This window comes from Helicoverpa armigera, chromosome 10 (assembly GCF_030705265.1).
Source record: "Helicoverpa armigera isolate CAAS_96S chromosome 10, ASM3070526v1, whole genome shotgun sequence".
Taxonomy (NCBI): domain Eukaryota; kingdom Metazoa; phylum Arthropoda; class Insecta; order Lepidoptera; family Noctuidae; genus Helicoverpa; species Helicoverpa armigera.
This window is the reverse complement of record NC_087129.1, coordinates 8025908-8037998: the sequence shown is the minus strand read 5'-3', so window position 1 is coordinate 8037998 and position 12091 is coordinate 8025908.

Below are 12091 nucleotides of genomic sequence, written 5' to 3'. Positions count from 1 at the left end.
TTCATTGTAATTCGGGGAAATCCCTTTATTACAACACACTCCCCATACGCGCGCAAGCAAGGATCCGAACCACACCCGATCTTAGTTATCAAAAGCTTACTAAGTAATGCTACTTTTCTTACCTTTCTCACTTAATACCTATTCAACATGATATCTAACCAACTTTCACAAAGGAAAATGCTTTACACATTGACAAGAAATTAATGATTCAAGTCAGGGGAAAATCATAATTGGTTTTATCACTTTTTAAAAGTTTTCAATCCTTTTAGTAATAGAGTAGTTTACTGATGGTTTACCTATACGTGTATCGCTGTTCTGGTGTATGTTTCATTAAGATGTACATTACTTCATTGGATAATCCGAATGGTTGTTTTTGAAACACAAAAAATACATTTACCTACTTTTTTTTAACAGTCAATACTTCGTTAAGAAATTGCCTGTAGTAATATTTCCGCAATATCTTAAAAATCTAAAATAAATACAATTATAACAAACTGTCCACAATTTCTTGTCGTTTTTAGATGGATACTACTTTAATTTAAATGGGTAGACAGACAGTTTATACGGAAACTATTTATAAAAGTGAGCGTTTCATGTTTCGTTTAAATGAGTTTAGGTTTCTGACCCGAAAATCGTTAGAATTTATCACAAAAAATTTAATCGATTTTACCAGTCTGGTGTGCATAAATACGATTCATAGTTTTTTAACTAAGTATCATAAAACATGAAGAATTCGATAAAGCCTTACTAGCGCATATTGGTTAACTTCCATTAAAGTAAGAAAGACACAAAAAGTTTGTTATGCTTACGAAACACACGAGTATGTAGATGAAAACTTACAAGTGCTCTGGACTTGCGTGTATCGTGAAAATTGAGCGGAAAACGCTACCATGTTAGCCGGGTCTACTTCGTAGCTCTTGTCATCGACAGCAGGATGTAGCTCTCTATGAAAACTACAAAGGTATATAAGTAACTACCTATACGAGCGGTTTTCCATTTACGATATTTAAACTTCACTCTTCAGTCGAGATCGTGAATCTCCGAGGTATAAAAACCCAAACAAATCGAAAATTTTAATCGTCACGGTTTTTCGACGGACACACAGATTTCTTGTACTCGTGATAAAAGCTATCTATAGATAGGTACTTAGTTGAAGCAACAAAGTTCAAGTTCCAGAATGTTAATTATATTTCTTAACACATATGTATGTCCGTTGCTTGAATTATTCGCTATAACCGCCAACGTCCATTTCTCGAAGAACGTGTCTCTAATATCTCGCAGTTAATTACTGAATAAAGCTAGTGATCGATCGGCGATTTGTTCTCATTGTTGTTGAATGTCAACGGCCATATAAAAGCACTTGCTTATGGCAATAGCTGCGGGTCGATCAACTCCTTCGCGAGGTTTTTTACTAATTCAAATCTGAGGTGTGCGCAGGCGCAGGGCTCGGTTCGCACAGGAAGTACGCTATAACCGCGCGTCATTAATCACCGACTAGCCGGCTTCCTTCACTCCACTCCGCCAATATGAGGGCGACACTTTTATTGTTTCGCGTATTTTTAATTTTTATTGCAAACGCCTCGCGTTACTTTCTTTCTGCGGTGGACACCGGACTGCTCCAGCATTGAGATCGCTCACTCGCTTTTTGCTGCTCTTCTTTGTGCCATATCTAAGTCATAGCGACTGAATCATGAAGAGGGAGTTGCCTCTAGTGGGTAGCAATTCTTCTAGACCTTTGACCGGATACGCGCTTAGTTTCCTTACTTGTATTGAAATGAGCTTGAGCGCAAACAATGAACAGAATTCCAAAACACGGCAATAATATGGAATGCTTAGTGCGAGCGGGACATCACTGTTTCTTGGAACCACGACACGACACTGCGTAATGGAACGCGGCAAAATGGAATGCAACCGGCACCGTTGATCGGCCAAACCGACCACTCTTTACTAAAAGTTATAAGTAACTAAGGAATGTCTTCTTCATATTACACATACCTACCTACATATTGCCTAGGAAGTCATGTTCTACTAGTGACAACAGATCGATTAAGCTTCTATCAAGCAATCCATAGGTAGGTTTAGGAATACATTAAATTAATCAACCCACTCTACCTATAAATTACTTATGATTTTTGTCATGTCAATGTTCATGTTTAGCTCAGTCACTTCGATGGTGTAAAAAAACTCCGGCACTCTAATAACACCGTTGTGATTGAAGGAAAAGTATAGGAAACATCATACGTGGTAGAAGTGGTACTATATGTATTAATGCAGCCATCATTTTATAAGATCTTTGTATATTTGAAGTAAAACGAATGGCATAAGTGTAAGTTTAGTCACTTGAATACACTTCTTGTTAACGTACAAATCATTTGAAGAGTGCCATTCAAAATGAAGGATGAAATTATCGCGTGATAGCCGCAGAGGCGCAAAGCCAGTGCAGGTATTCAGGCATCAATTCATCGTTCCGCTTAGATGTCCACCGTAGGAGCATGGACCTCTCAATAAAACACGTCTGCAGCCACAATGTTTTTCTCAGTAACCGTTTGACAAGTACACCCAAGTTTTTTTTGGACGTAATAAAAGAGCTTTGGCTTCAAAAATCTCGTTTTCCTGTACACTCTTTTTCATCGTGCATTATAGAATCTGTTTTGGAAGTCATTCTGTATCTGATTTCCTGGTTAGATTGAAGATTTTTTGTGATGCACAAAATCGATTAGATGTTTAGTAAAACTGCTATTTGATTTATTTGTGGAATACAACTTTTAGAAGGAGTTAACTCTCTGCATAACTTACTTCTTAGACATTTTCTTTCTAGGTAGTGTAGTCGATTCCATGAGAGATGGCCCAAGGAAGTTATAATGTTCTTAAACCCACCAAACCAACCTGAATCCTATTATTGTTTCAAAGTATGTACTTGTAATAATTAGTATAATAGCTTTATTAAATACTGTGTCAAAATTACTCATGTGGGTTCAGCAGCTTTTATAGGTAGCACGCTGAGTATTCTTACTTGTGTGATACTATTTAAAATAAGGATATCACCTTATTCATAAGTACATGTCATGCTACCCCACCTACATGGATAAAGTCCAGAAAACGTACGTCAAACAAACATGCACACGAAATAATCTGCAAATAACTCGTTGATTGTGCACATTAACGTTTTTATTCCATTAGCGTATACCTACGTTTATCAATAAAGTAGATTAGATAACCACAACACTACACAACCTAAAAAAGCTAAAAGGCTACGGGCAGGAACGTAACGTGCAATTTAAACATATCCAGCGGCACCGGGCGGGCATCAACGCGTTGGTTTCGCTAAGTTTATTACAACATATTGATCAAAGGCCCGAAACACTGTGACAGGTTTAACAGCTTTTCGCACGCAATCCAACGCTTATTAGTATCCACAAATTATATCAAACCACGCCGTGAGTTATTCCAAGATTGACATCTCCAATTAATGTATAAGTTATGCCACAATACTTTGGTGAGTTTGGGCCGCAATGCTTAGCTTGTACTCCCGTGTCCAGTCAGTCGGCTACGCAGACCGCAAGACACTCGGCCAGCGTAGCGACTCATTTATTTTCCCATCGGAAATTGTCCGTTCACTACGAAAGTAACTCATAACAACTTTTTTAATGTTATGGTTTTAGATAGAGTTTTTATAAAGATCGTTTCTTTAATTATATGTCTTTAATCAAGAAACGATTTCAAATAGTTGTCTTGGAATTGCTGTGCTATTAGGTTTGGCAATAGAACCTTTTTTGTGGAGGCTTTATACGTGTCTTTGTAACCTAACCATTTATCTTTCAGGATGTACCTATTTCAGCAAGGTATTGCTAAAGCTTGTACAAGCAACAAAGGGTCTTTGTTCACACTTCCGGGTGAAAATGAGTATTTTCAATTGTGGTTCCTAGATAGGTTTTATAATGTGTATCCATTAGTGGGCCTCTTTGGGAACGATTCTTCACGGCTGTTGGTAGGGCAGTCATGGCCGAATTGAAAAAAAGCGACTAGAGACAGCGGCGAGCGTTGACCTGCTAATGTTTACTGTCCTTGATCGGCGCGGGCGGCGTCCGGAGTGACGTCACCGCGGAGGTGCTCATGGGTTTCAGCTGCGAGCGAGTGTACCAGCGTGAGGCCCCGCGCCCGGCCCAACATCTGCTCACACCTCACATCTCTCCCACCACACATAACTCAAGCATATGTCGGTATTTACCTAACCAACTAATTTAAAAGTCAATTAAATCAATATTGATAGCCGGCTCGAGTGTTATATGCTTTTATTAAAACATACAGCTCATCAAAATTTTGTGGAATATGCATAAATAAAATAAAACAAATTCTAATAATAGCTTGTCGTTGAGGTTATTGAACTCGACATACTCGAGCGTAGTTAGTGAACAATTCCATGAAAAAAATACCTACCAAAATCATTATACTGCTATGGAAAATTACATTATTAAAATGATAATGTGATTGTGCCATTTTGCTTAAAAAATATTAAAATAATGATAAGTATTACATTATTCAAAAAAATTTTTTACTATACCTTTGTACTTTAAATGTATGCTGGTGCTTTAATTGCTTACTTAACTCCACTAACTTATTTCCTACATAGATTGAGTATCAACCACCGCTGTCATCAGCTTGGAACCATTACATAAGACCTACTTCAGTAGGAGAAGGAGCTAATGTAATATCTTATCTATGGAGGGCCGGCAGACGGCAGGCAGTTCCAGGGGCACCACTGACTTGGCGGTATGATGTCATGCACGTCCTTAACAAATGACAGACATTCATTGGCTTGACTTGTCGTTATGTTACCAACTTGTGAGCAATTTAATCTCGACGTATATCTTTGTGCGCAATTCTCAGAATGCTTCATTTAGGTAATTCTTAATCTTAGTAGTCCGTGCCGAAACTAAGAAAAATGGAACACTTTTTATTGTATGGAAAATAAGAGAAGAGGGATTCAATTAATGTTTTACTTATTGTTTTAGATATATAAGTACTTAGTTTTATCTTGCGTTACGCTGACTGGTTTGCTTCATGAATTTACAAAAAGCTATTCTGTTACCATCGTTAAGTTATGTTGCAAGTATTAATTTATTAAAGGTTTCTATGAAGTATTCGACCGATTAGGCACGTAATAAAGTTCTTTGTTTGGACGTGGACGGACGGCGAGCTAACGGGAGAGTAACGTCCTATGGGAGGTACGTTATGGCATGGCGCAGGTAAGGCACTGGACACTGGTACATCCACATAGTTGCGGCCAGATCACGGTGGATCACACACTTTTTGCCGGGCGGCCGGCGGCGAAGGTCGGTCGAGGCGAGCCACGAGCGATCTAGCATTCCAACCGCTATGAATGAATAGTCGCTCGACTGGTCGGCTGGCGCATACTAAGTAACTTCAGATTAATTTGACAACAAACATTTAAGTTGGCAAAAACCGGAATGTTTGCCGGCAAGGCACCCGCCCCGTGGGAACCGCCGGCGAGCCGAAACGTTTGTCTCCGATGATTGTCCGATTAATAAGTACCTGCCCATTTAACGTTCCGTTTATTTCTCGCTTTTCATAGCGTGATGTGAGGCCAATTTGCCTTACGATTTTCTGACACGACAACGTATTCGGACACGCAACTCGGCTGGTTTTAGCAGGATATTTTTGTCCTTCGTTGAATTGCATGTTTCTCTGTTCAATAGATTCAAATATCTTTGCGGTTCATTATATATACATACATACATACCTACTTATACAAAAAGATGTGGGTCTAATTGAAATTCTATCTAAAGTAACTCAAGAATGTCGTGCTGTTAGCGGTGAGCTTACAGCAGCGATACCATCGCAGAACGCTAAACTTTTGAAAATGTTTAGCTATGTTGTGTAGTGTGCAAACTGCATTAGATCTTCTTCAGCGTGAGTTCACAACTGGTCTGGAGTTATTATCGGAGAGAGGGGCACACTAAACTGTAGGAATGTGTGAGCACGAGCGCGGCGGCCGCGGGTCCTACATTGACGCCCGCCCACGTCTCACAACACTGATGAGTTTTATTGCTACATCTGAATAATTGAAACACCCAAATAGGATTTCCGTTGAAAAGTACATACACTGCTTTAATAAGATGTGCCTAGGTAATGAAATACATCTCAAGTAGTAAGTTCGTAATGTACTCGTTATGTCGCGACTACAACGACCAGACAGGCTCCAAATAACGCCATTTTGAGGCTACTTTGAAATGTAGTCCAATGTAATCCAACGAGCTAGCTTATTCTTAGTATAATATCCTTGATCAGTATGTTGATCGTAAGATTGTAAGATTAGTGCGTGAGTTACCTCCACTGCTGACTGTTTTACGACATCCAGAGAAGCCATTGTTACGATGGTGATCCAAATGGATACATTTTATGATTGAGACAAGGACACGACATTGGTACACCACAACTTTAAAATAACTTATGGCAAACGAAAGTCCGTAAGTATTTAAAAAGATCTGCTATTTGAATAAATATACCGTTAAAAAGTCTAGAAGAATTTTTTATAATTTCTAAGCTAATCTAAGTAGTAAAATTATAAATGCTAAGTTTGAAGTTGAGGATCTTTAGGCAGATAAAAATATATTTCTTAGAGATGTATCACATTCTAATCGCCAAAAGACCTTCAAGCGATATCTTTAAATTGCCGAAAATTTTCCAGAATCGATATAAGTACATGGCTTCATTAATTGCCATATATCGTGACTTTGAGTTCATAAATATCTATTGATCGTCCTAAAGCGTAATCAGATACATGTCTACCGGAAGCGAATGGTTATAACTTATAAATTCCTCATATCATGTCAGTAGGTACAGCCTTGATGTGTATGGTGATTATGTCACGGGCACACCATGACATATTCCGAAGACGTATGCCATAAAAAACTGATGGGACCTTGACAGTTTGCGTTTTCCTGGCTGTAGACGAGATGGGCTAGATTGGAATGTAAATGCTATCTGTGGAGTTTAGGACATTATATTTTTGAAGAGATTACGACTATGCCAACTTTGATGGCAATAACGAACATATGAAACAGGTAACGAAGAGAGCTAGTTAAGTGGACTTTGTTTTTAGCTGAGATTGTTCTTTAAATCAGGCTCTCCTGTTGTATCATCAGGGAAATTCGAGCTTTCCAGCGGCTAAATCAAAGACGAGATTGGATTTGTGGAACATAATTTTCTTTTGTCTCAACTGGAGAATCAATATTATAGGTTTTATGATAGTAAAGGGTTCTAAAATTATTTTTCCCACAATCTAAGCAACTGGTAGAAGAGCAATGCCAGTCGTTACAACCTGTCGTAAGGCTCTACTCGTTATATCGTTGTAGACGGCGCAGGCGCAGGCCGCTGACGTCACTCGCCGTTGGCCGTTAGGGCAGGTTCGAAGTTTAAAACTCGCATAACGTCTGCCTGCACATTCAACGGACCAGTAAAAGCTTTGAGTAACTGTCAAATTCAAACTGAATTGTATCCCATTTTCTTTTAAAGTGATTTTTGTTAAGCTAATAGCAAGTAGGTTTATTTATGAAAGCTTTTGGTTGGCAACGGTGAAGTCAGTTTGTACATCCTAGATAGGTATTTCCACCCTAGCCTACGGATTTTATAGATGTTTGAGATTACGGTTTCTCTTACCTAATCAATTTGGCCAAGGTAATCTCCAAGGATAACAAACAGGTTTAAACCTAATTGCATTTCATCGATAAAAACAATTTTTTTAATCAATACCGAATTCAGTTTACACTGACGTTTTGCCGCACTGGTATCACGATTAGATAACTTTTCAAATGTTTATACCGCGGTATCTATGGTTTACGAGGAGGCGCACCTATTTCACTGCAATTGCATACTGGGCTCTATGCCATTGGTTATTTCCCCGTTGATATGAAAATGCGATAAAAACATAGGGGCTGACGAATTCCGCGAAAATTTCGAGTGGGTCAAGTGGGTGCCGCCTGCACTGACAGACTCAACAACAAACTTGAAATCACTTCGTTTAGCAGTATTTTACATAACATCGTTATTGTACCGTTACACAAATCAATTGGTTTCATCGAATACATAGGTATTTGAATTTTAGTTTAAAAACATGTTAGTAACAAACTTGAATTATTATTTATCAAGGGAAACCACAAGGTTGGTGCATGGTGTTATTGATTAAACATGCCATGAAACAGTATTAGGTAAGTCTATAGGTACACAACAACCATATTTTTAATATACTCGTCTAATTTAATATCCTGTTTAATTTTTAGCATTATCACCTGAAAATTTTGCGTTTTTACCTTCCGGGACGTAACGGTTAGATTAATGGCAAAATTAAGGTACCTGAGCTTTTGGATCACGCCGGTTACCAGGCTTTTTAATCTATCACTGATAATTGATCCCAATCGCTACAAGGAATGGCTTCAATACTTTAAAAACGTAGGAGTGTCGCAAGGCCACACACAATGTTTTTATTCATTTGCCTATATAAGGCGATTTATATCGTTGGCATCTTATATATATATGTCAAATTATATCTATGTTTGTGTCGTAGGTATATGACTATGTTTTGTCGACATTCTTCTAAGATGAACTTGAATTGAGTCAGGGCTAAAATTTGCCGGATTGGTTTTTTCATTACGGTTGCCGGTGAGATTACAGATTTCAAGTAACAATTTGCCAAGCACGTCAGTTATCATCTCCTCGCTGTAATGTTGGTGGTGAATAGTAAAATAAAAGATCCCAACAGCTTTGTTCTGCGATGGATTAGTGTGGATTTGACTTCTTGTGAAAGGAAACGACTATAGTTTTTTAGACCTTCGAACTCCGCCAGTTTCGATGTAAATCTAGTCTAACAACAGCCTTTGTGATTACTGTCTAAAGTTAAGTACCACGACGTACTTTCAGTTTTCAGGCCACGTCGACGCCACACAGCTCAGGGAAAGTAAAGTCACTCTTACATTCTGTTGTAATCTGATATGAAACATGTAACGCGTCATTCCATTTAATTAGAGATATAAATTACATCTCCGATAGCACATCGTGTAATAGTCCAACGAAACTATTTTAGATTATCTGAGTTATGGCAACTGGCAAGCACATGCCTAAATGTTCAACATGTGACGAGGTTCAATGTATGCTGTGATGTGTAATAAAAAGCTCACTTTTTATACTAAAACTTGTTATAAAGAGTCCATATGTTACGAACAAGAGAACATTTACGCAGGATGATTGCTTTACAAAGTGCTTGCCCCCGCGATGCGACCCTGAACCCGCAGGATTGCGTTTATCTGGCGCTGGTATCGAGGAGGGCCACGGTTTCGGCAGATGCCTGTCCAAACACCGCTGATAACTTTATGGGAGTAGGTACAACATTGCTCGTTACCGAAACATTGTGTACAATGTATGTGAGCTACCTAATCTGAATAGCAAACGAGTGTGCACTTTGTCGTGTTCATGGCACCAGGCACGCCCAAGTAAGCGAACGCATTTCTTTCATCTATGAAGTATTTAAGCTCCCTTTTATTATTATTGGCACATTCAAAATTAGACTGAAAAATATCTAATTACATTTGCGTAAATATAGCTCCGATGACGCAGATTTTTATTCAGTAATTTCAGAGAACAATAACACTTTGCTTTTATGGTTCACAATGGGATTTAGAATCGGATTCCCGGAGAAATTCGACAGTTTATTCCAGATTAGACGCCCCGCACCCATCAAACCAGTTCCAATCGGTTCGTTGAATAATAAAAATGGCCTCTATTTTGGGAACGTTGCGCCTTATCGGGCCTCTCTCAAGTTCGCTTCATAGAGAGCGGCGACCCTCGGCCGTCTGGATACCAAGTACCCGCGTCTACGTGACTACCACTTCCTTACCAAATGTAATTAAATAATGCTCACGGAAACTTACTCTCACTAAACTAAACACGATGTTTCTTTAATTTGCGACATTGTGGTACAACTCAAAGTTATTTTCCTTTTAATCTCTTTTCAGGCTCAGCTTCAGGGACACCATGTAGAAACAACAATGGCAACAGTATTTATTTTATTATTTTTCCTCTTTTTTAATAGCTCGGAACAGATTTGATTTGTTCGTGAAATGTACATAGGTATGAATGTATCACGTAAGTATAGTGTATGATTGTGGAATCCTTTACAGGATTGTTTAGTTTTGATAGTTGATGTTCTCGTCTTCCAGTAAGCAAGTTATGTAATATGTTCCACAAAACACAGATCGAAATTGAGCATTCATGAAACAGATTCAAACTTTTATTATTCGTGTATTCATGCTATTCGCGCACAGTGAACTCGCAAAAAAAGGTTTTGCTTAGTCGTTCATGTTTATTAGTACCGGTGATATAACACGATGTTCTGTGGCATTGGTCTGTGTTAGGTTTGTTGTACCAATCCATTGATTTTGATTCAGAATTGTGTGTGAGTGTAAGTAAGATGGCGTTTAATCGTTTTGTGGAATCCCTAAGGCATGTCATTTAGCGGGCGAGGCGGCGAGGCGGCGAGGCGGGCGTGAGGAGCCGCGTAGCCTCGCGACGTGGCAATGACTCGCGGGCCTTGAGGCGCTGGCAGACAACCGCGGGCCCCACGGTCTGGCTGCGTAGTCGCCTCTCGTCAACCAAGCCGTAATAAACGACGTGAATCGCGCAAGCTTACGAAATCCGGTTTATCTAATCGAGAAAAGCTGGGTCACGTTGCTTATTCTTATTCTGATAGAGTGATGAGAACTATATGGATATGGTTGTTCCAGAAAATTGGGTACCATACTTTATTATTTATCTTAGGTTAATACCTACTTAATAAATTTATGGGACTGTTATCACGAACTATGAATTTACTAATTAATATGCATAACAGTTACATTAATTTCTTTGTGGATGCAATTATGTGTTGAAAGAAAATTCTATAATATGGGATCTGTTGGTGGTGACGCCAACAATTGCCAACAAACCGCCCATTGTAATGTGTCGGCAAAACTCAACACTGAAATACGGCGAACGCTTATCTTGCCGGCAATGTCGGTCAAATACTTCGGCCGAGCATAGGGGCGTTATCGTGAGCATAAATTCGTACTCGCGTTAGCTATATTTATCCAGTCTAATTATTTAATCATATGGCATTTTAAAATTATATATTTTCGGTATATTAAACTTAACTACATTGTTATACATGAGATTTTGTAAACCTTTCTTTGGGTGATTGACGTTTAGCATTGCGATATTAAACGATGGATGGTGGTATTTGGACCAAGATTGAAGTCACATTTCTTCCCATTCTGTGATTGTTATCAAACTCTTCTGTCAGTTAACAAGTTAAACTATGGTTCGCGCAGGGGGTTCACTTAACATAAACTATCTATCCCAACATTTTGAGGCTCGGCCTTGCCCTTCTCGGAATACCCAAACAAAAACAATACTTTACTGATGTTTCGGATCAATAACTTTCAAAATTAAGCGATACAATATGAAATAACCAACAAGGATTTAGTAAGAAACTTTGTAAGGTCCCAATGTCATTGTATAAAAACAATACACGTTTATTTAACTTGGGAAACTGACCGATGTAGCTAGCCGTGGCATTTTCATGTGAAGTGTGCTAAATTACATTAAATATCGCTAGCTATTTACAATGGAATGTACAAGCTGCTGTATTTGGATGTGTTTTCATCTGCCTCGTACTGCGATAGCCCGCAAAAAATTAAGTTTCTATAAGATAATTCATGCAAGGTAATTAATTAAGAGCTATTAATTGTGGATTCTCCTTAAACATACTGAGAACTGGACTACGTGGCGGAGCTGAATGTCTGAGAATGCGCTTTCGAAATCGTGCTCTTCGATTTATGATATTGATTCCGTTGTTGGCGTATCCCTCAAAGGTGACATTGCACGAGAAAATACCGTAGAAATCGTCGACGTGCGCTCATGCTGCTGCCATGTAGACACATTCAAGTTCACACGTTACCACCGCACGATGCTACACCTTCGTGACAGAAACGACAGCTCGTTAATTTAATACGTTGAATTGGAGGAGCAAAAGCTTAATTAA